This window comes from Motacilla alba, chromosome 3 (genome assembly GCF_015832195.1).
Source record: "Motacilla alba alba isolate MOTALB_02 chromosome 3, Motacilla_alba_V1.0_pri, whole genome shotgun sequence".
In the NCBI taxonomy this organism is placed as follows: Eukaryota; Metazoa; Chordata; class Aves; order Passeriformes; family Motacillidae; genus Motacilla; species Motacilla alba.
In genome coordinates, this window is record NC_052018.1 from 69,826,270 (window position 1) to 69,853,193 (window position 26,924).

General features: G+C 47.0%; 1 long non-coding RNA gene across 1 annotated transcript; it reads right to left on the reverse strand.

The window, feature by feature from the left end:
• LOC119698462 lies at positions 1 to 26,924 on the reverse strand. The gene is made up of 3 exons (XR_005256161.1): positions 25,691 to 26,924; positions 21,953 to 24,147; positions 1 to 20,693 (listed from the first exon to the last, which is right to left on the reverse strand). It is a non-coding gene; the product is annotated as an uncharacterized LOC119698462 (long non-coding RNA).

Genomic DNA, 26,924 nt, shown 5'->3' on the forward strand with positions numbered 1-26,924 from the left:
TCTTGGGTTTTTTGAACTAAAATTCTGTGGTACAGCCTCGAGCCCAGTGGTTAGATCTTGTGTCATGGAAAATCAGATAGACCTACACTAGAAAGAACAATGACTGCTGCAAACATTCTGCCAGTTCCAGACTATGACCTCTTCTGGGGCTGTCAGTGAAATAAACACTTTTAGAAGTACCCTTAAGCCTTCCTTACCTCCTGCTGCTTGTCACACTTGCTGCAATTTGCCTTAAATTAGTTGATTTCACACCAAGGTTCATGGTGCTGTTTTGTTTATAAAAGAGGTTGGTACATTCTGCACTGACCCTGCCGACATGCCATGAGGCACAGCTCAGAGATGGAACAGGTCCCCAGCACAGCCAGCAGCCAGCATTTGTTGCATCCTCACACTGCAGGTCAGGGGTTTTTCAGCAATGGTGGAGATGTAACAGCCTTTCTGTGGCAGGGAAAAGTGTCCAGACTCTGTGGGATGGTTACATTTTCACTAGATTTCCTTGGGATTCTGTAGGATGAAGATCAAACTCCTTTTCAGGTATGTTATTATGTTAAAACCTCTAGTATGACATTTTTCTTTCAACTGTTAGACTGCTTCACTTTTAGGCTGGAAGCACCTGAGGGCTAGGATGCTCCCTGTGCATTCACACAGCTCCTGGTATGACACAGCTTCAGTTCTGGCAGGAGACGGGCCATTGCTGCAATCCAAATGCCTTTATTTTTTAAAAAAAGGAAAAGTCTGGAAGGTAACCTGCTTGCATATGCACCTTTCATAACAAAGGTGATTCTTTGTGAGCACAGGTCTGCAAAGCAGAGGAAGAAACCAAGTGTGAATGGAATGAGAGAACAGGGACCAGCCCGCTGCTGTCTTTGAGAGGTTCTATGTGAGGAGCACAAGTCTCTGAAACTCCTCTAGTGGAGTTTCTACTCAGCCCTTTAAATTGTGGGCAGGGAAGGCTGGGCCAATGACTGATGAGGAGCCATGAGGGTCATTCCCCCCACGGGGCTGTGGTTTCAGCATGCAGCTCCGTTGCACACAGGGAGCAGAAATAACCCTAGGAATCTCTAACAGGGCAAGTGGTACATAACAGGCCCATGATGCACAAAAGTGATTTCATCATAAGTGGTTGGAGAAGGGGTGCCTGCTCTGCAACAGGCAAACACTTCTCTGCACAGAACCAGAAAATTTTCCCTTCAGTCTGGGATTGCCAGCTGTCTCAAATGTAATCCTCATGGTATTTCTTCCAAAGATGAAACGAGGGTATTATGGACACTGCCACTGAGGCAGGTAGTCTTTAAATATAGCTGCAAATTGCCAGGTTTAATGCTAACAAACCCTAGTGCTGAGGAAGACAAGACGGGTCGCAGCACTCATACAGCGTAATATAATGTGATGGCTGATATAAATGTGAGTCATTCTAGCCAGAGGCTTTAGTATAGGAAGTCGGGTAAAAGATATAAAAACAAATCTGATTTTTTTTTCCTTCCTGGTGAAGGTCACTGCCAGGAATAGCATGGGAAATAATTAATGCGGGAAGAAATGTTCCCCTTCAACTTAGAAGTATTGTCTTGCTTTAGAGTTTCGTTCTCCTCTTTGGACTCCCGTAACAAACACCGGCAAACACGCAGGGCCTTTCTCCATGGAGCCACTGGCGGATGCCGCACCCGGCGGGCAGGGACTGTCTGTGCAGTGCTCACCGAGTCTGTCAATGGGTGTCCCCCTTGCTGGCAGTCCACCCCAGCACTGTGCTCAATGGGCCTGTGAGGCTGAATGGGGCTCTCTGTGTAATGCAGCCAGTTTTCCTGGTCGGCAGGGAGGCGCAGTGCCAAGGCTGTGTGTGAGAGCCTGCTGCTGGGAGGGTTTCACCTCTTTGCCTCTGCTCCTGAGCCCTGGGGAGGTGGGTTATCTTTCCTATCTCATCCTGCACCCTCAGTCCCTGTGCTTCATGGGGGAGGACATGGATGACTCAGTGACCTTTGCACTTGCAGTGGCACGGGATGTTCTCTGCTCATCCCGCAGAGACCTGCCAGGCTCTGGGCTGCTCGTTTGCTCCCCTTGAGCAACACTGCATTTACAAATGTGCAAGGGCACAAGAAAGCCATGCAGGCTGTGCCTGTGGGTGCAGTGTACATACAACACTCCCTGGGGCAGGAGTGATCCACAGTGCAGCCCCATCTGCTGCGCAGGAATGCTGTACTGCAGTTTAATTCCCTTTCCTCAATGTACTCTTTGAGTGGGGACAGGTGAGGAGAGGAGTGAGTGCGTCTGCTTCATGTCACCACCCTGCAGGATGGAAACCAGGCAACTCCAGGGGCTGAGGGGCTGCTGCTCCCCAGGAGACTGCTTTGTTTTCTTCCAGGTGGCCGTAGCAGGGAGAAGTGCTGGTTGGAATCTCTGAGCTTCACAATGCTGACTAAAATCTCCTGCATGTGACTCTTGTCCCTTCTGCCACAAAGAACTGGTCATGTTTTCCATTCTTGGCTCCATGTGGCTGCTCTGAAGATCCCAGGCTATCTCTGCACCAACCAGCTGCCTTTCCTACTGCTTAGCTCACCAGGCCTTCATCTCTGCTCAGCGCCCATGCCAGGGTCACTAAGGCAGTTAGCTGAGTTTTAAGATACCTGTATTTTCGGAGGACTTTTTATTTGGGAGCCCAGGAAGTAAAAGTTCAGATCTCTCTCCTTCAGCCATGACTCTGCAGTGGATTTTCAGGGGTAGGAGCACTGCAGAAGTCTTGAGTAGCCTGGAACTCCCAGATAGCACAGGAAAAACCTATTGTGGGAAAGCTGCTAATAGCAGAAGTAAGCGCTTAGCCACATTTTCCACTGGTGTTACAAACTCTGGAGAATCAGCTTGTTTCGGCCAGGTTTCCAAACTGCTTTTTGGTGTTTATCCAAAGGCTTGGGGCTGCACATTCTCTTATGGGGGCTTTTCACAGCTGCTTCTCCTTGGAATGATTGCAAGGGGTGCTGAGTTGGGTGGGATGACCTGTTGCTCTCAGGTTTATTTCTGTGGAACATCTCTGTCAAGAAAGACTGTAAGACATAATAATTACAATACTTTTAGATCACCATAATCTCGTCAAACTTCTTATTGTGATCCCTGTGAATGTGACATTTGTGAGCTCATTTACCACAGCTTTTGTTCACTTTTTTTTTATTCACTGAAAAAAGAAGTATGTAATTCAAGTTTTTCCTTTTTCCTTTTCCTTTTGCACTTAAATTTACCATATTTGCAGATAGACTGTGCCAATGGTTAGCAGCTGGTGTGGTGCATCAGGAAGCAGATTCACAGAGGTGGCTGTTTGGTGCGAGCACATGCTGTGTCAGGGGATTTACATCAGACTGCCTCAGCTCTGGTTCCCAGGGACTGGATGCTCATTCGGGGTTGGAGTGCAGGAGCTGTGCTCCTGGAGTCCATCTCCTCATTTCCTTTCACTCAAAGGGAATCCAGATAAAAAAATGTTCCCTGACATAAATCAAAACAGCAAGTGGGAGAAACATGCTATTTGCCTCATAAACTCACTCATGACGTGAACAAAATCCAGGACATAGAAAGACTTGTCAAGAACCCAATGTCAAGAGACCAAGGTCAAGACACGTCACTTTACCTTGAGGTCCCACATGGTTCAAATGCGTGGCAAATGGGTTGGTTCTTTGGCTAGTGATATAGCTGTTTATCTTGGCTGAGCAGCTTTCTTATTCTTTCTTGGATATATCTGCTAATCTATTCTTCTCTCCTTGTACACTTCCCCAACCCTCCCTTTTGCCAAGCCCTCACTAAACATATACATATATATCTGTGTGTGCGTAGGCAGTCGTGTCTGCTGCCGGGATTTCCTCCCAAACAATACCTGTTGTGCTGGCCACAGCATTTCTCTTGGTTCCCATGCTCAGAGCAGTTTGAGTTTCCTGCTGGCTCAGCAGCAAGACTTTGAGGGCTTTTTATACTTATTCTTCTTCGGGAGCCAAGCGGAGGAGCGCAGTTTGCCTGTGAATAGTGAACTGGCTGGGCAGGCAGCAGGAAGCTTGCATACTAAACCGTGTGAACTTTGAGGAGGGGAAGAAGGGGGCTGGGGGCTGCTGGCTGGGCTTCACGAGGCATTTGTTGCAGCCCTCTGCCTTATAAACTCATCATCTCAGTACAGGGATGCTCTTCGCCAAAAGAGCAATATCTGTAAAACTGGGGTACAAAGAAGGGAGAGAGATGAAAATGGAATTATAGAGAAAACAGGAGGAGGGACTGGAATGTGGCGAAGAGTGAGAAGGCTTGGGTTTTCATTATTCACATGAAAACTTGTGCATGGGTTTCCCTTTACGGAATGTTACCATTACACCTCATGCAGCACTGCAGGGCTCACGGGCCCTCTTGTTCATGCCCTTGCTGTCCCAGCAGTGGCCACACCATTGGTGTAAGGGCAGCTTTTCTATATTGCCCAGACAAAACCAAAAGCACAGAAATCAAAACACCATTCTCTCCTGGCCCCTGTACCCCGTCTCCAGTCTGTTTCTGTCAGCAAAGATCAATAAATAAGCAGGTTCCCAGTTGCAAGGATGATGAATCATGGTTTGGCTATGAAAGAGGGCCTTGAAGAGCAGCACTGTGAAATACCAGCACCAGCTTGGTGGTCACAGGTGAAACCATCCCTGAAACAGGGGGAGAGGTGTTTCAGCAAGTGCTGTGGCACCACTGCAGGTGCAAGCGTGTAGTGGGCATTCTTGGGAAAAGGTGGGAGGCAAGAGGAAGGAAAGAAGGACAGGTTGAGCCCATCTGTCTGCAGACCTGCTACCTGCCTCCTATTCATGTCTGCATAAACAAATGGGGAATAGGCTTTGCCTGTGCTTTGAAAATGAGGTGGCAGAGGATTGCACATTCTGCACACATGCTTCATGAGCAAGAGCAGCCTGATGTAGGGTATGGTGCCATGATGAGTAATGGTGGGATGGCCCTGTTCAGGGAGAGTGTGTGCATGTGTGTGTGTGGGTGTGATGTAGAGATGGAAATGCTCAGCAGTGACAGGCCAGGAGATGGGCCGAGGCTTTTGTTAGTTCATGCCATAACATAATTGCAAAATGATGCGACCTTCCTGGCCTGATCCAAAATACCAACCCACAGATTTCCCTCTGTTTGGCAGCATCCTTCACTGAGGGGTCCCATTACTCCAGGCTCTAAATAATCCACACTTACACAGTAAATCCAAAAAGCCAGGGCCGTTGCTCCCCTGCCCAGCTCAGCAGCTTTCTGTTTCTAGCTCCCAATCAAGTACTGAGCAATGCAACACATGTGCTTGGCACCTGCTTCCTTGTGATGCCCCCCCAGAATGAGTAGCCTGCCCTGGAGGTCTGTGCGGGCAGGGAAGTGGGAAGATACAGCTCCAGGTCCCAGAGTGGGCTCCTGGAGAGCCAGTGGAGGTCCTGGGGAGAATCACTCGTCAAGCTCATTTAGATCCCAGGCAGTTTCTGCTTAGGCAGCTTGTGGCAGAACACAGGCACTTCTGAAGGAAACAAGTCTCTTCACCACAGTCCTCTTAGAAAGTACAAAAGCAGTTACAAATTTGGGGAATTTACCATCAAATTAATGCATTTTCTGTTCATCTTTACTCCTGACTCAGCAGAAGCTCAGTTTAAATTACAGGTACTTGATGACTTTGATGTGGACTCTATCTATTTTTAAGACTGTCTAACGTTTCTTATAAGACCAAGTGTTCAGTTGCTTGTAAACCACTGAAAACTTTATCTATCTACCACTTAGCTGTTCTGGGTATCTGTCTCAAGCTGAATGCATCTGGCAAGCTTCAGCAGAAAATGTTTTTGTTTGCTTACAAGAAAGAGATGAGAGAAACAATATTTTTTTCCTTCATATTCAGACATGTTTTTAAAGTGATCTGTTGATGAACTCTAGCAATTTTTGCCTCTACAGGGGAGGCTTGAAATTTGGCAGATATCAGATATCAAAACAACCTTTGTTTGTTTTTCATGGGGAAAAAAAGAAATCAGCTGAACTAAGAAACCATAGGGAAAAGAGGGCCTCAGATCTCAGCCACTCAACAGAAACTTCTTAAGAATTAGAATCTGAATTCTCTGAAGACACTTGCTCAGTGGATACTTGTTCAAGTGTGATGGCTAAATCAGATGATGATATGGCAGGCAGGCTGCAGCCTCCTGCTGCAAGTGCCAAGCAGCAGCTCTTGGACATTGTTTTTCTGTGCTGACAGGGTCACTGCAGTGCTGTGCACCAGAGCCTGGAGGTGCTCGCAGATGTGCTCTGCTGATACTGAGGTGAACATGCAGGAAGGCTGATGCTGACTAGGGCTAGGACCTGGCTGCGGGAGGGAGGGAAGGCGAGAGGGAACCCTACTGCAGTGCAAAGGCTGAGGGCCCCCTGCCCAGAGAGAGGAACTGATGTCAGATGTGGAGATGGATATGGGAGCAGGACTAAGGCACAAGACAGGCTGGAAGCACCCAGAGGAGCAGAAGAAGTCAGATTTGGGAGTATTCTCACCTCACCAAATCATACCTTCTGCAGAACCTGGAGTATAGCAAACCCAGGGCTTTCTGCTCTGCAGTAATTGTCTGTTGTCAGCAAATACATGGGGAAGTGGATGGCACAGGCTGTGAGTCATTTCTGCCTGCTCCTTCAGCAGAGGTTGTTGGGCTATCAGTATTCCCAGTTATTCTGTTTTTCAAGCATGATGGAATTAACATCTGAGAATGGAGCCAGCCCTGCTGGTGAGTCACGCGGAAGCCAGTGTGATATCACATGATGGGATTCCTGCATTTTTGTTTCAGTTTGCCATGTGTAAATCAAGGAAATGACACAAACCCAACATAGACGGAAAGTATGGGAAGCTTGTAGGGTCAAGCACTCAGCAGTTAGAAATGACTGATGTAACACTTTCTGTCTGAGTCCCATCTGCACAGGCACCATGATAGTGATGCTTTTAGCTACAGGATTAAAATCCATATGTAAATACTGGTTTTCCCCTGACAACAACTCTGTATCTTTTGATGCCCAGGGCAGACAGTTCCCAGGGGAGTTGAGGTTGTGTGGGGAAGGGTCCTTGTCCTGCTTAATTGCAGCTGTGCAGGATGAAGGATCCTTGCTTCACCTTCAAGGGCACAGCTGACGGCAGCCCTCAGCATTGGTGATGGTAGGCAGCACCTGTGTCCCTGGCCTACAGCAAGACCAAAACAGATGGGGTCCTCAGATAAATTATCTACCAAACTCAAACAAGCCCCCATGAGGCACATGCGGAGTGAGGCTTTGTATAACTTGTAACTTGACCACAGGTGGGGGAACTTGGGACCCTTACAAAGGCACATCCCCCTTCCCTGGCTGAGTAGCAGTACCATCCTCTGAAGCCAGACATGCTTGATCTGAACAGAGCAAGCTAACATCTATCTTTCTAATCTCATTCTAGGAGACAGTTGAATTATTTTAGCTAAAATTTGCCAGAAGAGTCTGCCTGAGGCAGACATCCAGCATGGTGTATTTGAGCTCGAGCAAGCCATCACTAATGGGAAGAGTTAAGCAGCTTTAACTCCAGACAGAGCTCACAGGGAGAAATTAGAAACTGGCTCTGTGGATGGGCCCACCAGAAAACATGTAGGGGTGTGTGTGAAATCCTGCTGCTACCCATCCAGTTATCCAATTGCTACAGGCAAGTACTGACCTGTGCTTGTGATGTGGCATTTGCAGGCTCCAGAGGTGGACTTGCTGTTTTGCAGACCTACCAGGTACTTTGTGCTTTGCTGTTGAATCAAATGCTGGGGAGAAATGGTATTTTAGTGATGGGAAAGTGGCTTTGGAAACTTTGGCTTTCACTTTCCATGTGGGAGGTGCAAGCACAGGGGGACAGGAGCCTACTGGTGTGCAGCACACATGGCGTGTGTGGCAGGTTGCTTAGCAGAAGGGTGTTGCCATCATGGCTGTGAGTGGCCCAGGGGATGCGCTCTGCAACCTCTGCACCAGCTGAGGTTTTGGCAGGGTGTTGAGAGGGCTGTGAAGGTCACCAGCAGGGGGTTAGCAGCTCAAACTTCCAGTCTGTGTTTTCCCTTTCTGCAGGAAGAGGTATTTTCCTTTCTTGTTACACCTCATCTGGAGCTCTGTAAACAGCACTCTCTTCCTGATGTTATTGATACTTCCAAATGATTTTATCTTTCTCTTAGGGATTAACTTATCCAAACTGTACTATTTAGTTATTTAATCTTCCCTTTAGTTATTTGATTGTTGTTCATTGTTGAATTCTTTCCAATATGCCAACATCTCTTTGACATACAAATGCCGGCAGTTGCTTTATCTGTTTTGAGGATGGGTCAGACCCAACAGCACACTGCAGAGAAAAGCCACCTCTCTTCTGCTCAATGACACTATGTTCTTCACCTCTCTACAGGTCCAAATGAGGCCCACTTATTTTATAAACCAGGATTTAGTTGAATACTTCTTTTCCATTTGTAAAACCTTTTCCACCAACTGCTATGGATTATTTTTCCAAATGTTTCCTTGCATTGCCTGTGTCTCAGCAGGAGCTGTTAGATGCTGTTTTCCTTCCCAATCCCCCATTTCAGAAACATTTTTTTGGTGAGATCATAACTAGAAACCAAACCTGTCATGCTCCTCCTCATTACTACATCCAAAATGATCCTTTAACAGAAAGAGAAAGAAATGCTTTACAGGATCATAAGTGCCCAGCTTGGGAAACAATTCGTCTCCATTGATAGTTGCACTGGACACTCCCTGGGGTCTGGGCAGGCTGACACTTTGGCTATATGGAAAGGGAAGAGCATTAAAGTGATGAGCAAGGCCCTTCTGGAGAAATCCAGCCCTTGGTTATTCTCAGCACTAATGCATTCTGCTGAAACTCAGGCAGGGGTTTTAAGAGCTGATTATCTGGACACGTAAAAGCTTTGGAATGGTATATGCACTTTGTATGTGCAGGAGACACTACATTTTTATATTCAGTGTGGATTAGAATATGAAAGGACTCAATTTCAACCAAATCTGTAAATGACACCTAAGCCCAACCTGTGAAACATACACTACCTGAAGAGCATTTACTAGGATGTCTATGCAGTTTTCATCTTTCTTAAGAAACTTTTTGGAGTATTTCTTCCCTGTAGGCATTAGAGGTGGAAGTAGGAAGGGTTTTGTACCTAACCTCACAATTAAGGAAAGGAGAGAGGCAAAGGGCTTTGTCTGTGTGGCTACCCAGTATCATTGCGTCAAACTGGCAGTGAACTGGAACCTTCTCCTACAGCCATGGGAGCCAAATGTCCCACCCTGTTTGCCTGTGGCTCATGAGTTAGTTGATTTCTGCTTTTGTGGTCTGAACCCTTCAAAGCTTTGTCTGTATGGATAAACAAAAACTTGCTACAGCCTATGGACAGACCTGGAAACTACTTGGTGCAGAAACATCACAGGACTTCAAGAATGAATGCAAACTTCTTTTTAACTGAAAATAATATATATTTTAAAAGGGTAGAACATGGAAATACATTTGTAATGGCCACTATCAGGAGCTGCTGGCAGTTTCTCTGAATAGATAAGTAATTTTGCTGGAGATTTCTGGTACCCCTCAGGCTTCTGTCCATTTCTGTGTTCTTACTTGCAGTGTTTAAGCATCATCAAGTTTAAATGCATAAATTTTCTTTGGCTATTCAACCCCAGCCACTTTTGGGAAGGAATTGGCCAGAATCCCTGAACCTAAAATAATCAAATGTCTGTCTTTCCACTAAAAAGGCTGCCATTTATCAGACAATTAGTGCAAAACTGAATAGGTAGCTCAGTTCAAGCATCATCTGAGAAACCTGTTGTTGCAAAACCAGGCAAGTGGCTCGCACATAAACAGATGGTACCTTTGCCAATACTCAGTTGTTGCATGGAATGTAAGCATATTTGGGTTCTTAACATGTGTTACTTTTATTATCAGTCTCTTGGTTTCTACCACTCTTTATAAATACTCCAGCCACAACTTGCAGCCTTTACAGGCTCATCCAAGGAGCATGGCCTTTCAGGCACTCCTTTTGAGAGTTTTTATCGTGCTCCAGCAGAGGATGTCTTTGTTTCAGGATTGTTCTGGGCATGAGAAATAAAAACCAAAATGAAGATGGTGGCCAGCACAAAGAACCAACCAAAGTAATTTTAATGAATTTCTTTCCATACCTGCCAATCCACCCTGCCCTGCAGGAAAAAAACAATTCTCAGATGAATAAAGCATATGGCACAGAAGATGAAGTACCAATGCCAAGTTTGTCTTTGCCTTAGCAGAACTCACTGCAAAATGCTGAACCTGCAGATCTTCTAAACATGCTTGTTCCCACTTCACTGCCTTCTTAGCTGGAACTGTGCAGTCTCACTGTTTAAATCCTCAGTTGGCAGGACATTATTGTGGATGCAGTGCTGGGCAGACACGCAGCGCTACATTCAAATTGCCTGCTGTGGAGAGCACTGCATGTTGCAGCAGCAAAGAAAACCCATCAGTGAGGTGGGCTAAATATTTGAGAAGGATCCGAAGCCCACGCTAAGCTGCCTTCTGCATGCACATGGGCTACCCATTTGTGACAGGCATGGCTGCTGCTCTTTGGTTAGATACCTTGTTCCTGGCCATGGTGTGTTGTATTTGAGCTGTGCAGGAGTGAGGCATTCAGTGTAAGTCCTATCATCATGACTTGCTCTACAGTGAGCAGACAGACAGCAAACCCCACATGTTATTTATTCTGAAAGAGGTGTGGAGTGTTGTGAGAGGGTGCCTCTCTCTCTGCATAAGCAGAGAAAACCCTCAATACCAGCTCAGCCTGTGTCCAGCCATTACAGGTCTGTCTGCTCCCAGCTCAGCCCCATCAAGTGAGGCTCTGGGAAGACATGGGGCTGGTGGGTCATGGTGTGGCACAGGTAAATGGGATGTCACCATCAACCTGCTCAGCTCGCTTATGAAGGATGTAGGATGCTGGTTGAATGTCCAGTTCCTCTCAGCAGTACACTGCTCCTTGGATGGGTGACACTGAAGACAAGTGTCTAAATTAAGAAGTTAGGCCTCTAAGACATTTATTGGACCCATGTCTGTGGGGCCTAAAGCTGAGCAGATTTATATGCAAGGAAAAAATCCCCTGCTCAGTTACTTTAATCCTTCAGATAGCTGTGGGTATTTGTATTGTGTACTCTTACGGACACATTTCTTTATGGGTGCTCTCGGACCCAGACCATCATTTTACCTGTACAAGTGCCATGGATGTGCACCATAGGTTGGGTGAGGGGTGCTGCTCTCCCAGGACCTCTGGCAGCACTTTGGCTTGGAGATGTTTCTTAAGGTGGGGATGGATTCCCTACCTTTGGACCCATGGACCCATATGTTTTCTACCACTGTGGGTAAACAATGCCTCTCTTTCCAGAAAGTAGGAGATACCTGACATGGTTATGAAATTAATGGAGTAGGGAACTCCTTTGTTTAAATGAATGCTAGGAAAAGCAGTGGTAGGCTTGATTTTTTACATGGTTAATGTTCCAAATCCTCTTTTCAGTCCTCTCATGGCAACTGTATACTTTGCAGCTCAAAGTCACATGAATCTCTGCTCAGCAGAAATGTAAATGTTTTGATAAAACTGTTCTTAACAAGTTTAATTCATTTAATCAGCTTGATTAACTGTGGAGCTTTATGCTCCTTAATTGGGAAGGATTTGCCATAAATTAGCATTTTCTGTAATTTTATGAAGAAAGTGGCTGTGTACAGGATCTTGCTGCCTTTGCAGTGGCATGGGAGGTGCTTGTCTCTGGCACACAGCCACTCCCCTGCAGCTCTGCTCTTTCAGAGCCCTGGAGACCTTCGGGTGCTGAGCCTGCCCTCAAGGCAAGGAACAAGCTGGGCAAGGGGCACAATGTAGCTGGAAGTGTCTCAACAGACTCTATTTTCTCTTCTCTTGTGTTTGCATCTCCTAGATGATTAATCTCCCCTTCCAGTAAAAATGCTGCCTGCCTCTTTTTCTGACAAGTCCCACAAGAAAGCAAGTACAGATGTCCACAACAGCCATCTCCTTGTTTTGGTTCATAACCAGCCCCAGCCTGCACCTAGTTTTCAAAGTCTCCAGGTATATGAGTAGAAAGAGGGGAAAAAAGAGGAATGATCAGAAGATCTAAGCTTGGGTGCACGTCCCAACTGGTCTTTCCTCTCTTCCATTTAATGTGGCAGACTGACAGGCTATAAAATATGTCCAGGTGGAGAGAACATAATTTTGTCTTACTCTGTCCAGCCTCATTTTTCGGAGCTGAATGTCCAGCTGTGTACCTGTATGAATCCTCCCAGACCCTGGAGGCTTAATGCAGCAATATTAATTCCTTTAAATAGGCAGTTTATTGTCCACATGACATTTTTCTGTGCCTTTTGGTCGATATCCCAGACCAGAGAAACAAGGAGAGGCTGGAAACAAATGAACTATTCCCTTAGAGTCTGCCCAAAGCAAGGGAGCAAGCAGAGCATCAGCAGAGTGGGTGGGTTTGCTCTTTGCTGGGTGAGCACTGTTCTCCCTGGCGCTGCAGAGCCGCTGTATGGTGTGTCCTGGCGGCTCTGACATCCAAATGCACGGGCAGAACAACATGGGTTTGCAGCTCTTCTCAGACAGCTTTGCACATTTACTCCTGTCTGACTCTGAATTGGAATGGTCTCTGGGAAAACAGTGTATTTCACAAGAAAGGGAGGTTTTTCATCCTTTCCTAGAACTTCTATAGTGCTTCTGCAGGCATGGCTCTCGCAGGCCAGTGTGATGCAAGTGGCGACATTTTTAACAGCAAACAACCCCAGTTCCTCTTTCACCCTTGACATTTCTACATTTCTACATTTGATACTTTTTTTTTTGCCTTTTTCTTTTTTTTCCACAGACTAAACATTCACATGTCATATCCCGTTCTAGTAGTTGTTTTAATGGATGTGCTGCCAACAAAGACACTTGGGTTTAGGTGGCTGATCCTTTGTGATTGTAATGGCCTTTAATGGAAGGTTTTGTCTTCATAAGGACAAGATGTTCTTCATCCAGCTTCAACTTTTGAAAGAAACACCACAAATGTTTTTGGATTGAATGTGAAACGTTGTGTAAATTCTGTAATACCAAGGTGGAAAATCTGTCCTTTTCTTATTAACAAACTGGATATCAAACCAGGGAGGCTTAATGTGTATACACAATTAATTAATCAGAGTTTTAGATCCTCAGCAAGGGGAGTACTTAAAAGCAGAAAAAATGTGTAAAAATAATTTAGATGTGAAACTAAAGAAATACTTGTCTGTGTTTGATTGTTGGTTTTGTGGTTTGTTTTTTTTAAATTAGATTTAGCTTTTCTTTTCAATTCCTCTTCTCAGAAATTGCTTGCACTTTGAGACTGTGCATCCCGGGCCTTGGAGCGTTCTGACAGGAACAAGCAGGGACACAGGAGCCCTAAATGACTCTTCATAAAGGCAGAGATTCAGAGCTGTCCTTCAAAGTTATTTCTGTTCATGGTGCGGCCGCTGCAGCCCATGTTTGAGGCTGAGGAGGCCACAGCTTACTGGGGCAGTCGGGGGAAGTGGCGAAAACCTCCATCAGTGCTCAGGATGCTGCATGGCTTGGGTGGCTTGGAAAACGGAAGTCTTGTTGCTGGTTACTGGATTCAAGGAGAAAGCAGCTATGTGTTGCTGATTGCCTCCTGGGAGAAGTACCAGGTGACTGACAGCTTTTAAGCTGCTCTTTCATCCTGCTTGTGAACTGCACATGGGGCTGCAGTGAAGGCTGTTGCATTACAGATCATGATTTCAGCAAAGCTTTTCAGAAAAAAAATGAAAGTAAATGGTGTTATTTTCAGCCTGAACAGCAAGCAAGTTCTCAGTATCTAAATGAGAGCCCTTGAAGTAAGCGCCAGGTGCTGCAGGAAGTGGTGGAGGTGACTCAGTAAATGTCACACTTCCCTCCAAGTCAGTTCTGAAGTGGTGCCCAGAAATAACATTTCATGGGCATCTGGCTGTTTGAGATGGCCCTGCCTTTCCATGGAACTCCAAACTACCTGGCACCTTTGTGATTTTGCACCTCTTTTTTGTCACAAATGTTTGCCTTTATCTTCCTGTCTTTGTTCTTCCCTATAAAGACAAAGATATGACAAGTCCTGTGGGTATGTCAAAGCAGAAGAGTTGTCCTTGGCCATGCTGTGAGCTGCCCTGGCTGGTGAATGAGGGACAACGCTCCTAGAGGCTTGCTGAGGCCGCTGTGCTGGAGGGGAGCTCTGAGGAGCTGCAGAGTTGTGGCACACCGAGCTGTACGTAATGCTGGCAGTGAAATCACCCTGGAGCCCCTTGCCTTAGCATGAACTGTCACCTCCTGCTTTCACAATGATGAGCTTTCGTATCCTTTCTGAATGCCTGGGCTGCAGGCCAGCCTGCCCAACTGCCTTTTCCCGGAGGAGGCTGGGCTGAGCTGGATGCCCCTGCCCCACTGCTTCCACCCCCAGGCCCAGGCCTTCACTCAGATGTGCATTGAGGACATTGAGGAACACCTTCCTCTCTCTCACCACAGCCTGCAGGAGCACACTGTGGGCCGAGGATGGAAATGGAGATGAGATGGGATGGCCCAAAAAACCTTGTCCTGTCCCGCTGGATCTCAGTGTACACAGGCAGGGTCTGTAACTGCATCCATCCTCCTCTGCAGCACTGTCTTCCTAAACATATCTCCTTTCCTTCACCTTCTCAGCCAGTGTCCTTTGTGCTTGTGCCTTGTGTCAGGTTGCCTGGGTCTACCTAGGTTGCTCATACAAATCACTTAGCGTCTGGTGAGCAGTGGCACTGGGGCTCTTCCATTTCTGTGCCCAGGACCGGCAGATGAGCTGGAAGTGCCTGCATTACTGGCTCAGTTCAGGCTGGGGATGACTTTTGGACAAACACCCTTGTTACTCCCACACAACTTTCCACCTTGTGGGGTGACCTTGCAATACATAGGCTGGGTTTCTGGTGGAAGAAACTGAACTGGAAAGTGCTCTCTGGGAGCTCCCTGTCTGCTTCCTAGCTGAGTTCATAGAGCCAGACTGCAGCTAGTCTGATGCAACCCTTTTAAAATGTGCACTACATGGATGTAATATCCTTAATCCCCAGTGCTTTGCCCTACAGATATGCTCTGCTCCTATTGGATTGCATGACTTGGTCTCACAGTCACAGCCCTGGGGTAAGGGAGCAAACCTGAGCTATTTTGGTAGTGGCCACAGCCCAGCCTTCTGGGATGTTATGCTACCCTGAAACTGGGTACCAAGAAACTTTGACACAGCAACGTGTGAACTGTAGCCGTTCAACAGTGTTGGCAGAAACCCAGGGGCACTACAGTGAGGACACCACAGAAGTATGTGGGTGGCAGCACCCCTCAGCCATGTCCCCATGCCCTACCTGTGCTCCCCAGGCTGGATGTAGAGATGCGGGAGGGTAGACAGAAAGCGCAGAGGCCACAGGACAGATTTTTGTTTCTGAACAGTCAAATGTCATAGGTGGTGGGGCATTTGTCTGGAGGTCATTTTAGTCCCATAAGTACAGAAAATAGGTTCTGTTTGCTTTTTGCTTGTACTGATGGGACTGTGTGTGTCCCCATTATGCATCATGTTTCCTGGCACAGAAAGCAAGTTTTCAGAGCTTCTGTTGTTCTACTTCAAAAATTCCTTTTTTTTCTTACTTAGATGAAGGAACCCTTTGGAGAATGATGTCACCTGCACCTCAAATACTCAGAAGTTTTTGATCATGAGTTTTGGATGGCTTCAGGGTCAGGCTTGCTGATTTACAAAGCACATACACACACTCTTTAAAACTTGTAAAATATGGAAGCGATTTGTGTATGGTTAGAAGAGGTGCTTGCAGGCTTGAAGCTTTGGGGTTTTTTGCTGTGTCTTTAAAATTTCTCTGCCTCAGGGGCTTTTAAAAACTTTTTTCAAGCAGACACAAATGCCTTATGTGAAGCACAAGGCTTGGCCCTTTGAGTGCGTAACTAAGTAGCTCTGAGAAGTGATCAACCCTAAAAGCAGCTTCTTGTGAGGACCCTTCTCAGTTTTCCCTGACAAGGAGCCAGGGCAGAGCACCTTGCCTCTCCTGTTTCTGAGAGCCCGTCTGAGACCATGGCCTTACGATTTCTAGACTGTAAGAACAGGATCGTGCTCATGCCCTTTCCAAGCAGCAATGGCAGCTGTAGTCATGGGAAGACAACAGCTGAGTTGGCAGGACCAGCAGCCCCCTGAGGGGCAGGCTGTGCCTCTCTGACCTTTACAGTGGGCTCAGCTCCCCCTCTGATACAGCTGCCAGGGGTCAGAGCCAAAGCATCCAGGCAGATTTCCCTGAAAAGGTCAAAGCAGTGCAGCTCAGTGGTACTGGCAGGGGAATGGTGGAAGGGGATTTCAGCGTCTTTGTGGACAACAGCTGTGAGCTGGGAGCTCACGCTGAACACTGGTGATGGCTGTGGGGGGACCCCAGCTGCCACCTACCCCAATGTGGGCATTTTTGGGTCTAGAGGGGTGCCCCAGCTTTCTGCACAGGCTACTGGGGGCCTGGCAGCCGCAGTTTCCTGCTGGGGCAGGTGGCAGTACAGGGAATGACCCAGGGCCACTCAGTGAGGCAGCATTTTTTCATGGGGGAGCACAAACAGCACCTCAGAAGGCAGGCACGGAGTGGGAATAGGGCAGGGGATGCACTGGGGCCCAGACTGGCATGATAGCAAGAGCCGATTGTGGTGGTGCTCAGCAGGGCACCCAGGACATGCTGGGGAGTCCCGTGGGGCCACTTGTCCTTGCTTTGGCTCTGGGTTGACATCAATCCTCCCCAAACCCCAGGGAATACGTGGCTGCGCTGGCCCCCACCGGGTGGCTGTGAACTATCCCCAAACATTTTTGCTGGACACGAACAAAACTGTGGGCGATATGGCTGGGCCTGCTGCCCTCCTTACAAGTACGATGCTACCTAGGAGGACTTTGCGTAGTTTCTCGAAGAGAAGGATTTGGCAAGACAGAAAAGGGGAAATGCAAATTTATTCCTTTAGTTTTGTTTTTTTCTTTTTTTTTCCTAGGGAAGCCACAGCCTTACGAAGTCACCATTCATTTTAGCAGCCAACGCAGCTGCACACAGCAGATTTGGTGACCGGACGCTGCGGTCTGGTTGTGTGTGTAGTTGATGCAAAGCTTGGAAAATAATAAACACAAGCTTCCCCGAGCAGGGCACGTCCGTTATTGCATGCACGCTGTAATTCAGGAACTAGCAGATGTCTGAGCTTCATGCCCAGCCTGACAGAGACACAAGAAGGGAACTGGTTCAGGGTCTGTGCACAGCTGCCCTGGTCAGATGACTCTGTCAGCTGAACCTGCCTCCGAATCAGGCCTGATTTATCATAGCAGGGTCTCTGACCTTTGTCTGGCCACAAAAATACCATCTTGGAAAGATTTCTGAAGGCTTTGTAAAGGAGAATGGTGGTAATAATAATTCATGGGTGTCCCTGTAAAGGACTCTTTGCCTGCCAGCTGAGATGTGCAGCACTCTTTGCATGCTTTTCACCAGGGCTAGTAAGAAGCAATCACATAAAATATTTTCCAGGGGCCTGTCCCATGGGATGGTTAACATTTTTGCTTGCATTTGTCTGGGGGTGATGGGGCATTGCTCTGCGTGGTGGTCTTGTTTCCACCTTCAGGCAAGTGCACCTTCAGGTCCACCTTCAGCCTTGCCTGCAGCATGAGTGGCTCAGACCCATTACCAGCCCATGGCTGTTTGGTGGCCAGGGTGACATGGGTTGACAGCTGCCATCGATCCTCTGCTACAAAACCAGTGTACATTGACAGCCTCAGTCCAAGCTGAGCAATCTGGGCTATGTTTTGCACCATCAGGGCCACCTTGCTTGGAACTTAAAACCTGGGCTTAAGCTCTGCTCTCACATGGGAGGGTGGCCAAAGGCTGTCTGAAGATAGCTGTGGGATCAATGTGGCCTAGACTTGACTACATCTCCAAAAATAGCTGAAAAAGAGAACTGGAGAAGCCTGTGGATTTCCTTTCAACCTCACCTGCCATGGCCAGGCACACTGGGCTGCAGGCTGTTGTGGCCACAGCTGAGCTGTCGAAATGCCCAGTCAGAGAGCCTGAAGCTGTGTAGGTAGGGCTTTGGGGAGCCGTTCCTACTCTTCGGTGACACCTTGGAAGAAAGCAGGCTACCACCTGGGCTGCACCTGTTGGGTGTGAAAATGGAAGAGTGTTTTCTTTTAAATGAAAAGTGCTGCTTAGCTGAGTTACATATTCATCGAAGTTCCTTTTCTTTCAAAGTCCAGAGGGTAATTGTCTTTGCCTACTGTGTAAAGCAATGGGGGCTTTCCATTTGCAGGAAGAAGGGAGCATAGGTTGGGGGCTAAAACTCAGGAGTGCCAACTTGGAGATATGAGCTACATTAACCCACAGGCACTGCCACGCTGAGTTGTAATTACGGATAGCTATTCATTCCTTCTTTATTTTTTCTCCAAAATGCCCTAATGAAAGTTGCAAATAAATCCTGAAAGACACTGTTGTCAAAGGGACCTCAGCAGGCAACTTGCAGAAAAGGCCAACGGGCGATACTTCCTTGTAAAAATCTCTGACCTGTTCTCCGAAGGCAGGCACACAAAGATGTGGGGTGTTTGCAGCAAAGCCCAGTCTATAGCTGTGGTCCTAAGGGAATTGTAGCTTACTCCTGCCCAAAATGACTTGGTTCAAGACCTTTTCCTCAACCTTCACACCATGTAAAGTTTCATACCTTAATAACAAGCAGCAAAAATGCTCTTCAGGACAGCAGGCAGAATGCCATCAATTTGCATGGGTGACCATCATGAAAAGCAGAGGATCAGGATATGGAAGGAGAAGAAGAATGTGCCAGTTGGTGATCACATAATTTGTTTGCAGTGATTCATGGTCTTCCACTTTCACACATCCCCTTCAGCCTCCTGCACAAGGATGCCCTGTCTGTGTCTGCAGTGTTCTGTGGAACAACCGTGTCTTTTGGCTTTCATGGACAGTACTCTTCTCCTGCTCTCGCTCTGGTGATCCTGCAACTTGACAATGCCTGCAGTATAATTTCATTAATACATTGGATTTTTAATGCTTCAGTGATATTTACTTAAGTCCCGTGGCTACACTTAGGAAAAAATTGCTCCTTTCACCAAGAGGAGCCGAATGGAACGGGTGTTTAATGAAAGGAACAAAAGTTTGGGAACAGGGGAAAAGTCAAATGAGTGCAAACACTGATCAAAGCTGTTCTCTTGCCCAAAAAGAATACTAAGAAAACTTGCTCAGTGGGTCATGATGAGCTCATTCAGTCCACTCAATTACTGGAAAAATCTTCCACTTTGAGCAGTATGCATGTGTCTGTGTTGAGTCAGAACCTGGCACAGCAGCTTCAGTACACATTTTTGTTATAAAAAAGTCCCCTTTGTCTCTTGCAACCCTAAAAAAACCCTGGTCTGGACACTTTCTGTGTTTCACGTTTTTGACCCAGTGAATGTGGCCACTGTAGTGTTATGTTTCACCTGGAAGGTGACGGCTACGAGCCTAAGGGCCATTTTTCCTACCTGCAGCATTTCAGTGTTGTACACTTTTTATTTGCTGTCCAACCACCTTTTACTCCATATGTAAGTAGTAGTGCATGAAAAGGCTGCATAGTGCAGGATGGTGCACAGAGATCACGTTTGCTGAAAGCATAGTGGAATTTTTCTTCTGAAATTATTGGCATATTTTCGGTGCAAAGCTGGCAGCTCTTGTATAATGCCTCCAGCCTACAGTACAGGGGCCTCAGAGAAAACTATGTGTTCAGTGAGACTGAGAAAACACAGTTGCAAACACCACAGAGCTGTACTGGGATGGGCACAGCAGTTGTGGGGAGGGGTCACGGTCAAATGTGCTATTTCAAGTAAAATCTGAGATGAGGATGTGTTCTTAGCCACAGGAAGAACGTTGTCTTAGTCAGAACAGTTAATCATGCAACACAAAGAGAAATACATACTGCAAGTCCTCATGATTTCTGTTTCCAACAGCTTTTTTCCTCCTCTGAAATGACTTGCATATATTTTGGTGCTGCTCATTTGCAACACAGCAGCATCTGCGCTCTGGCTTTGTTGATGGAAAGCTGGAGGTTCTCCGGGTATGTGAGCCATGCTTCTGTCACAGCGTTAGCCTCCATGTGTCTCTTTTCAGGAGGCAGGCAGACAGAGGGAAAAAGAAGGGAAAAAAATGTCCTGCTGACGTCAGTGAAGACCACACTGGGCTGGATAATATTACTGTGTACCTCAACCGCCCACTCCCTTTAATTTACTAGAAACTAAGCAAGCTGTTTTGAAACCCATCCCTTCCAGCGTTTTTGCACTGTTCTCCCTCGACCAAAGGCTATTAATTGTCAGGAGGTTGAAAGCTACCTGATTCCTTGTTCAAAGCACTGAGACAGAGGGGATTTCCATGAGTAATAACTTCAGTCTGTGCCTGTGCAGTGCACCGTAGGCTAGAGTAAATTGATCCAGCTGCTTGCAAGACTAGATGGAAAAGTGCCTGGGGGGGCTGGGAGCACATCACCAGATGGAGCTGGATGCTGTTGTCATCACATGGGTCTCCCCAGCTGCTGGGCATGCTCGGGCTTGACTTCCACCATGAGCAGGGAGGCTCTGCCTTCTTGTCTGCGCTGACTTGCAGTGTGAGGCAAATTCGCCAGCACATGTTGCAACGTCTTCTCTTGTAATAAAAAGGATAATTTTAGATTAGTCAGAACTGCCTCCCCCCCCCCTTCCCTCCCTGCTCAATGTCCTCGCCACACTGACCCCAGTATTTTGTGTGTGTGTTTTGCTCAGCAGCAATCTTCTCTGTGACAGAGACCATAAAAGCTTCCAAGAGGCCAACTACTTCTACAAATAATAAAAACTGGCAGGATTAACCTGTAACCTGAGGCAACAAAAATACAGATTCCACTAGCCAGATGGCAGAGTTCAAAGATCCACTCACTTCCTGGCGGAGGTTGCACAAGTTATTTTTTATCCTTGTTATAAAGAAATAAAAAGTGAAAACATAGCAATAAAATGTGTGCTGCTTGCTCCTCTGGTTTTAATCACATTTGTTTTATACCTTTGTGTTTTGTTATTAGACATGTTAGGAAATACATTTTTGCTCCCTTCTGGAGCTGTTTAAATCCTGCTTGGGGTTTTGTTTTTTGGTTTTTTGGTTGTTCTTTTGTTTTTGGGTTTGTTTTTTTGTTTTTTTGTTTTTTTGGGTTTTTTTTGGTTATTTTCCTGGGGTGTTTGTATGCTCAATTCAATATAGTCTATTGGAAGAAGAAAACTACATAGGAGGAACTAATTAACTTAGCAGGAATGCAATTCACTTACTTTTTTGAATGAGCAATTTAATTAGAGTGGCAGGGAAAAGAGAAGATGGCACCCTGGATTTGATGGCCGCATCCTTGCTGGAAAGCCCAGGCTGAGAGTGTGACCATGGCTGCCCAGTGCAATCTGGGCAAGAACCAAGTGTGCTCAGAGGGCCTGGGGGGCTGCCTGAGCACTCTGGCGAGTACACAGAGGGAGAGGGCCTCTCTTGCAAACCATATGTGCAAGGCCATTAGCAAAGTTGTCAGAGCCAGGGCTGCACCCCTGTGGTGGGACAGGAACTCCAGGGGAAGGCATTCCCCAAGTGCTAGCACTGCATGCTGAGGGTAGGAAGTGGGAGCAGAGGCTTTCCCTCTCCAATGCAGAGCAGCTTGCTTGGCAGGACAAAGTCATTTTACAGAAGGGGGCATGGGAGCAGTAAAGTGGGGTGTGGTTTATTCAGGGAGCCAGTGCAGTGCCGTCCTACCCACGCCCCATGCCCCACGCTCCCGAGGCAGAGCTGGCCAGCCAGCACTTCTCACAGAGAAGAAGCTCACTCTGTCTGCATTCCCATGAGTCCCTGCTGACAAAATCAACACATGCAGACTGAGTTGCAGCAAGGGAACCTTACCGCACCCCTGCCGAATTGGTGGTAGAGAATTTACTGGAGAGAGGATCGGGACCGGTTAATCTGAGAGCAGCTCTTGGTTCTTCCTTCTCCCAAGACAGGTTGTACAGCTTTCTTCACCAGCCAAGTGTTAGCTGTGAGAAGAAAGGATGTGAAGTGTGAGGTCGAGATAAGCGCCTTTGTGCCTGGCTGTGGTGTGGCTGTCATGAAGTGTACACAGAGGTAAATGGCTCGGCCAGCAGATTGCAGAAGTGGGAGTGGAAGAATAAAGTTCATGGATTGTTTTTGTGATGGTTTGTCCTCCCTCGCTGGCTGGGCCATTAATGAACACAGGGTTTGAGGTACTGTCATGGTTTTGGAGCAGACTGCAGGTACCCTTCAGGAGAGCAGCACTGGGAGTTCCAGGCAGGGAGTTTATGATTAATTTTGCAGGCATTCATTGTGCAATGGGAGATGGCCACCAGCCAGCTCAGAAGTTAAGCCAAAAGATGACTGTCAAATGAAACTGTTACGTTTGGCAGATCTTTCCAAAGCTGCTGTGCAAAACAGGCATAGTGAAGCTGATTTCTGGATTTTCCAGACCCTCTGGATGGCATATTCTTGCACGGCAGTCCTCTTCGTTTTCCCAGTTTTGACAGAAGAATTGAATTTGACTCGCGGGCTGTGTGGATTTTAGATCAGGATTTGTTGTACAGGATGCCCTCTCCATGCCTTAAAATTTACCTGCAAACATCTCCTTCTGGTAATTCCTCCTTTAATGAACTTACAAGGAACCAGCTCTACTTGGCTTTCTGAAAACAAAACCATGTTTTCTTTGAAAAGCCTTTTCAGCCCAGATGAAGGGGGGGAGGAGATGAAAAAGCTGGTGGTGCGAAACGAGCTCTGCCCGTGCAAGCAGATTGTGATAGAAATTTCCCCCTTGTGTGGCTTACCCTGAGCTAAGGTCAGTCAGTTAACTCTGTTTGGACACCGTCTGGCATGAATACTTCAACGATAAAGCTTAATGTGTAACCCAGGGCTTTTTTTTCTTCTGTGTCAGCAGTTGGCAGGAAGATACTGTAAATAAGGCTCCCTATGAGTAAATAGATATGTGCGGAGAGGGGAGGGGAGCACCGCAGTAAGCAGTTTTGAAATTCATGCCAGCGTTGCTCCAAGTGATAAGGTTATTTGAGTAACCTGCAAACCATACGGATGCACAGGTTTCAAAAACAGGAAAGCGTCTTGTTTAAAAAACTTCTGAGGCAACCCGAAGGCTTAGAGAAGAAACTGGCTGTGTGGTTAAGTGCCTTGTTGGTACTTCCTTGTTGGTATCGGGATTGAGGTGGTGCAAGGCCTCTCGGGGGCAGCTGCGGTGGCCATGCTCACTGAGGGGCTTTTTGGAGGAATGAGAAATCTCAAAGTTTCCCTATTCGTTTCCTCTTCAGGCGAGTTGGGAGGGGTTTTTTTCTCACTCTCCTTTTCAGTAATGTAATAAGAAATAAGTAAATAATTCAAAAGAGCTGACATCCTCAGAGGATGCACTGTGTCTAAGTTTACCGTGTCCCCTCTCCTGGTGGACATGGCCCTGCTGTGGGATGTGCCAGGCTGGCTGGTGCTGGGCCAGACTCCTGGCTCCTGACACTGCCAGCACAGCATCTGAACAGGGGGGGGCCTTTGGAAGCACAGGGCACAACACCTTTCTGAGGGGTTTAAACGTGGATGTGCAGAATTTGCTGATGCTTTTGGAAAGTCTGATGGCTAAGGTTCTCCATAAATAAACCACGTACTTTCTGTTTGACCTTTGCTTTTGGATTAAGAAAATCAGCCCACAAGATCTCAAGTGTAGTTTCTGCAGGAGAGAGAAATACATTTGTCCGGGCACACGTGGCTGTGGGTGAGCACGTGCCTCGCTGAGCACCGTGTGACCCTTGCTTGCCCTGGCACCCTGCTCCTCTGGGGTTTACAGAGCTCGTACCTAGAAAACACAAGCCTTCCTCACCTGAAATGACATGGCTGACACAGTTCCAGCATACTCTGTTATTATTTATTAAACAGGACTCGAAGCACAAAGTTGGAACACAGGCTTTTTCTTTTCCAGCATGTGTAGTTTCCAGTGGAGGTCATGCTCCATTCTGTTGGATTTGGGTACATCCATTCTTCGAGCCTTCAGGGTCAGATAGGGACCTGGCTGAGTCTATTCCCAAAGGGATGCTCTTCTGCTGCTGGAAGCAGAGAGGATATTTCAGTCCCAACCCAGCTTCTCCTCCCTACCTGCCTTATCTCCCAGGATGCCCACCTCAGCTGTTTCCCTCAGTGGTGGCAGCTGCAGTGCCAGCCACAGCAATTACAGCAGAGATGGCTTTGGCCCTTCGGGTCCTGTATTTCAATTGCTCCTCAACTGAAATGTCAATGGCTTCTCAGTCACTCAGAGCAAAGAAAATGTTTGAAAAACTCAAGGAAATTAATTTAACTAGACTCGGAGAAAACATCTTTGGCTAGAAATTCAGGCTCCAGCCAACACAGCAGACTTCTGCCAATTCAACTTTTGCCTTAGTCCTAGAAGCAAGCAATGAAAAGGCAGGGAAAAAAGAAAGAAAAAAAAAATCCCCTTCATTGCCCCTTAGATTTAATTGTGTTTTTTTGGTAAGCCTCATAAATCCTGTCCAAATTACGTCATCAAGCCACAGGGAAACTGAAACCTTGCCCAAGGCAGGAGCCAGCAGGGCTGTTCAAGCCAGGAGGGTTACATTTAGGGACAAGTTCAATGCACTGCAGTCTTGTTTTGAATGGGAATGTGCTTGTCTGTGTGTGTGTGAGAAAGGCACCTGGGTACAGGAGATGGTCCTGCCTTTTTCCTCTTTGGATGTTAGAAAAGATACAAAAGGAAGAGTGGCCTGAGTGGAGGCAAAGCAGACATCCTTGTGGCCACCCCCTAGTCTTTCAAGTGTTTTTCCTCTTGTGCTGCAGTGAGGGGGAGCAGGAAGGGAGGGACAGGGACTCACACCAAACTGGCCAGTCCAAGCACTTTATTTTTTCCTTTGGGCATCAGACAGGCAAAGGGAGGAGGATTAAAAACCTCAGATGTCTAAGCTGAACTACTGAGGGTTTTCTTACCCTTCTCTCTTGTGGCCCTCTCATACATTTTGCATGTACCTCCCATGCAGGAAGAGAAAAGCAAGTTTGGAAGCTGAACCTCCATGGTGCCTTTGGTGCCTTCCTTCAGTCCTGTGTGTGATGGGTGATGCCCAGCTGAGAGATCAGCAGCACCTCTCTGGAGAAAAAGCAGGACCTCCCCATGAGGCCAGCCAAAACAGCTCTGTTGGTATTTCACACTGGGGGATGTGCACAATAGGTCCTGCAAGGTTTCATCAAGTGCATTGGATGGGTTTTCACTGGAGCAGGGCTTGGACCAAAGCAGTGGCTAGGACTGCACAGGGGCACAGTTGCTTGCCTTTGACACAGAGGTGCCACGTTATGCCCCATTGTGCACATCCTTTGCCTCAGTGGCAGGCAGACTCCATCTCTCTGGAAGGGATACAGCCAGCAGCAGCAGGTTCTGGTGGGGGCTGAGCTATCGCCAGCAGCGTTTAGTCACCCCTCTACAGAACTGCAGCAGAAACTGAAAATGTTTGCTTATTTTTATTTGGCTTTTTTCCCCATCTCCTGCAGGAAAATACATTTAAAAGCACAAGAGCATAAGGCTCCCTCCTGCCAAGCACCGAGCCAAGCCCCCTCCACTCCACAAAGTCCCAGCAACCTGACCTTTTCCTTCTCTCGGGCTTTTTTCAGACTCATCATTATTTTGGCTGCATTTGTGCTGTGAGGAATGCAGGTGTTTCCTCTGTTCCCACCAGCATGCCCATGCTCAGGTTTCTGAAGGATTGGAGAGGTTGCTCGTGCGTGTCCTGTCACGTTCCAGAAGGCATTTGAGGAAAATGTGGATGCAGTTCAGGCATATGACCAGGGAAACAACGCATTTGCATGCACTTGCATGTAAGTGTAATTTAGGCAGGCAACGTGCCGAGCTTGCTTGAAAAACTGGCCCATGTTTTTCCATTTGTGGGTTTGGTTTTTTTTGGTTTTTTTTTTTTAAAGGTAAGGAAAGGCAAACAACTTGTTCCTCCATTTGATCTGTAATAACCCGAGCTGGTTCCCTTGGAAAGCTTATTTATTCTCCTTGGCTGCTGAAGTGGATGCCGAATTTTGCGCATCCTGAGCAGAGATGGTGTGCTTATGGGGTTCTTTGTTGCTGAAGCTTTTGTTGGACAATTATGAGACTCATTTATATAGCTGTTTATGTATTAAAATTGTTGGGTTGCCTGGAGCTACGGATAAGCGCTCCTTGTTTGAGATATCTCTAAATAAATATAGAGGCACATTATTAATGGATACAGCTTTAAAAGCAAACACCCAGAGATGCACTTACAATAAGGGGAGGAAAAACCAAGGTTACATCATGTTGCTAGAAGCCAATTGCTTTGTTTTCTAAAATGTTTCTCTGTAGGACACAGATGATTTTTTGACTCATTCAGTGTTTGAGCATCCAAAAAGTCTCACAGTTGTTCCAAAATTCTTTCAGCAGCATCCCACATGGCATTGATAGACGGTTACAGTGTTTTACTCTCCAGTATATCCTTTTTCCCCTGTGGACTCATGCTTTTGTATTTCTGGAGAACTGTGTCCCTGCTGAGGGAGGAATCAGCATTTTAGGACTTTTCAAACTACATAATTTTGCAGTCTGAAGAAGAGCAGATGGCCTGGGGCTTTTACATGTGTGTGAGTGCAAGTGTACTGATGGGTGAACACCCTGGGTCACCAGGAGAAAGTGGCAGCTGACTGCTCCTGCTGTCATGCTGGTGATCCCGTAGGTGCTGAGCTATAGCTGGCACAAGAAAACATCTCCTAAGTGCAGAGCAGGGTCCCTGACAGGCAGTTATGAACTCACTTGTACACTGTCTACCACCCCTGCTGCCCCCTTTCTCTGGAGAGCAATGTT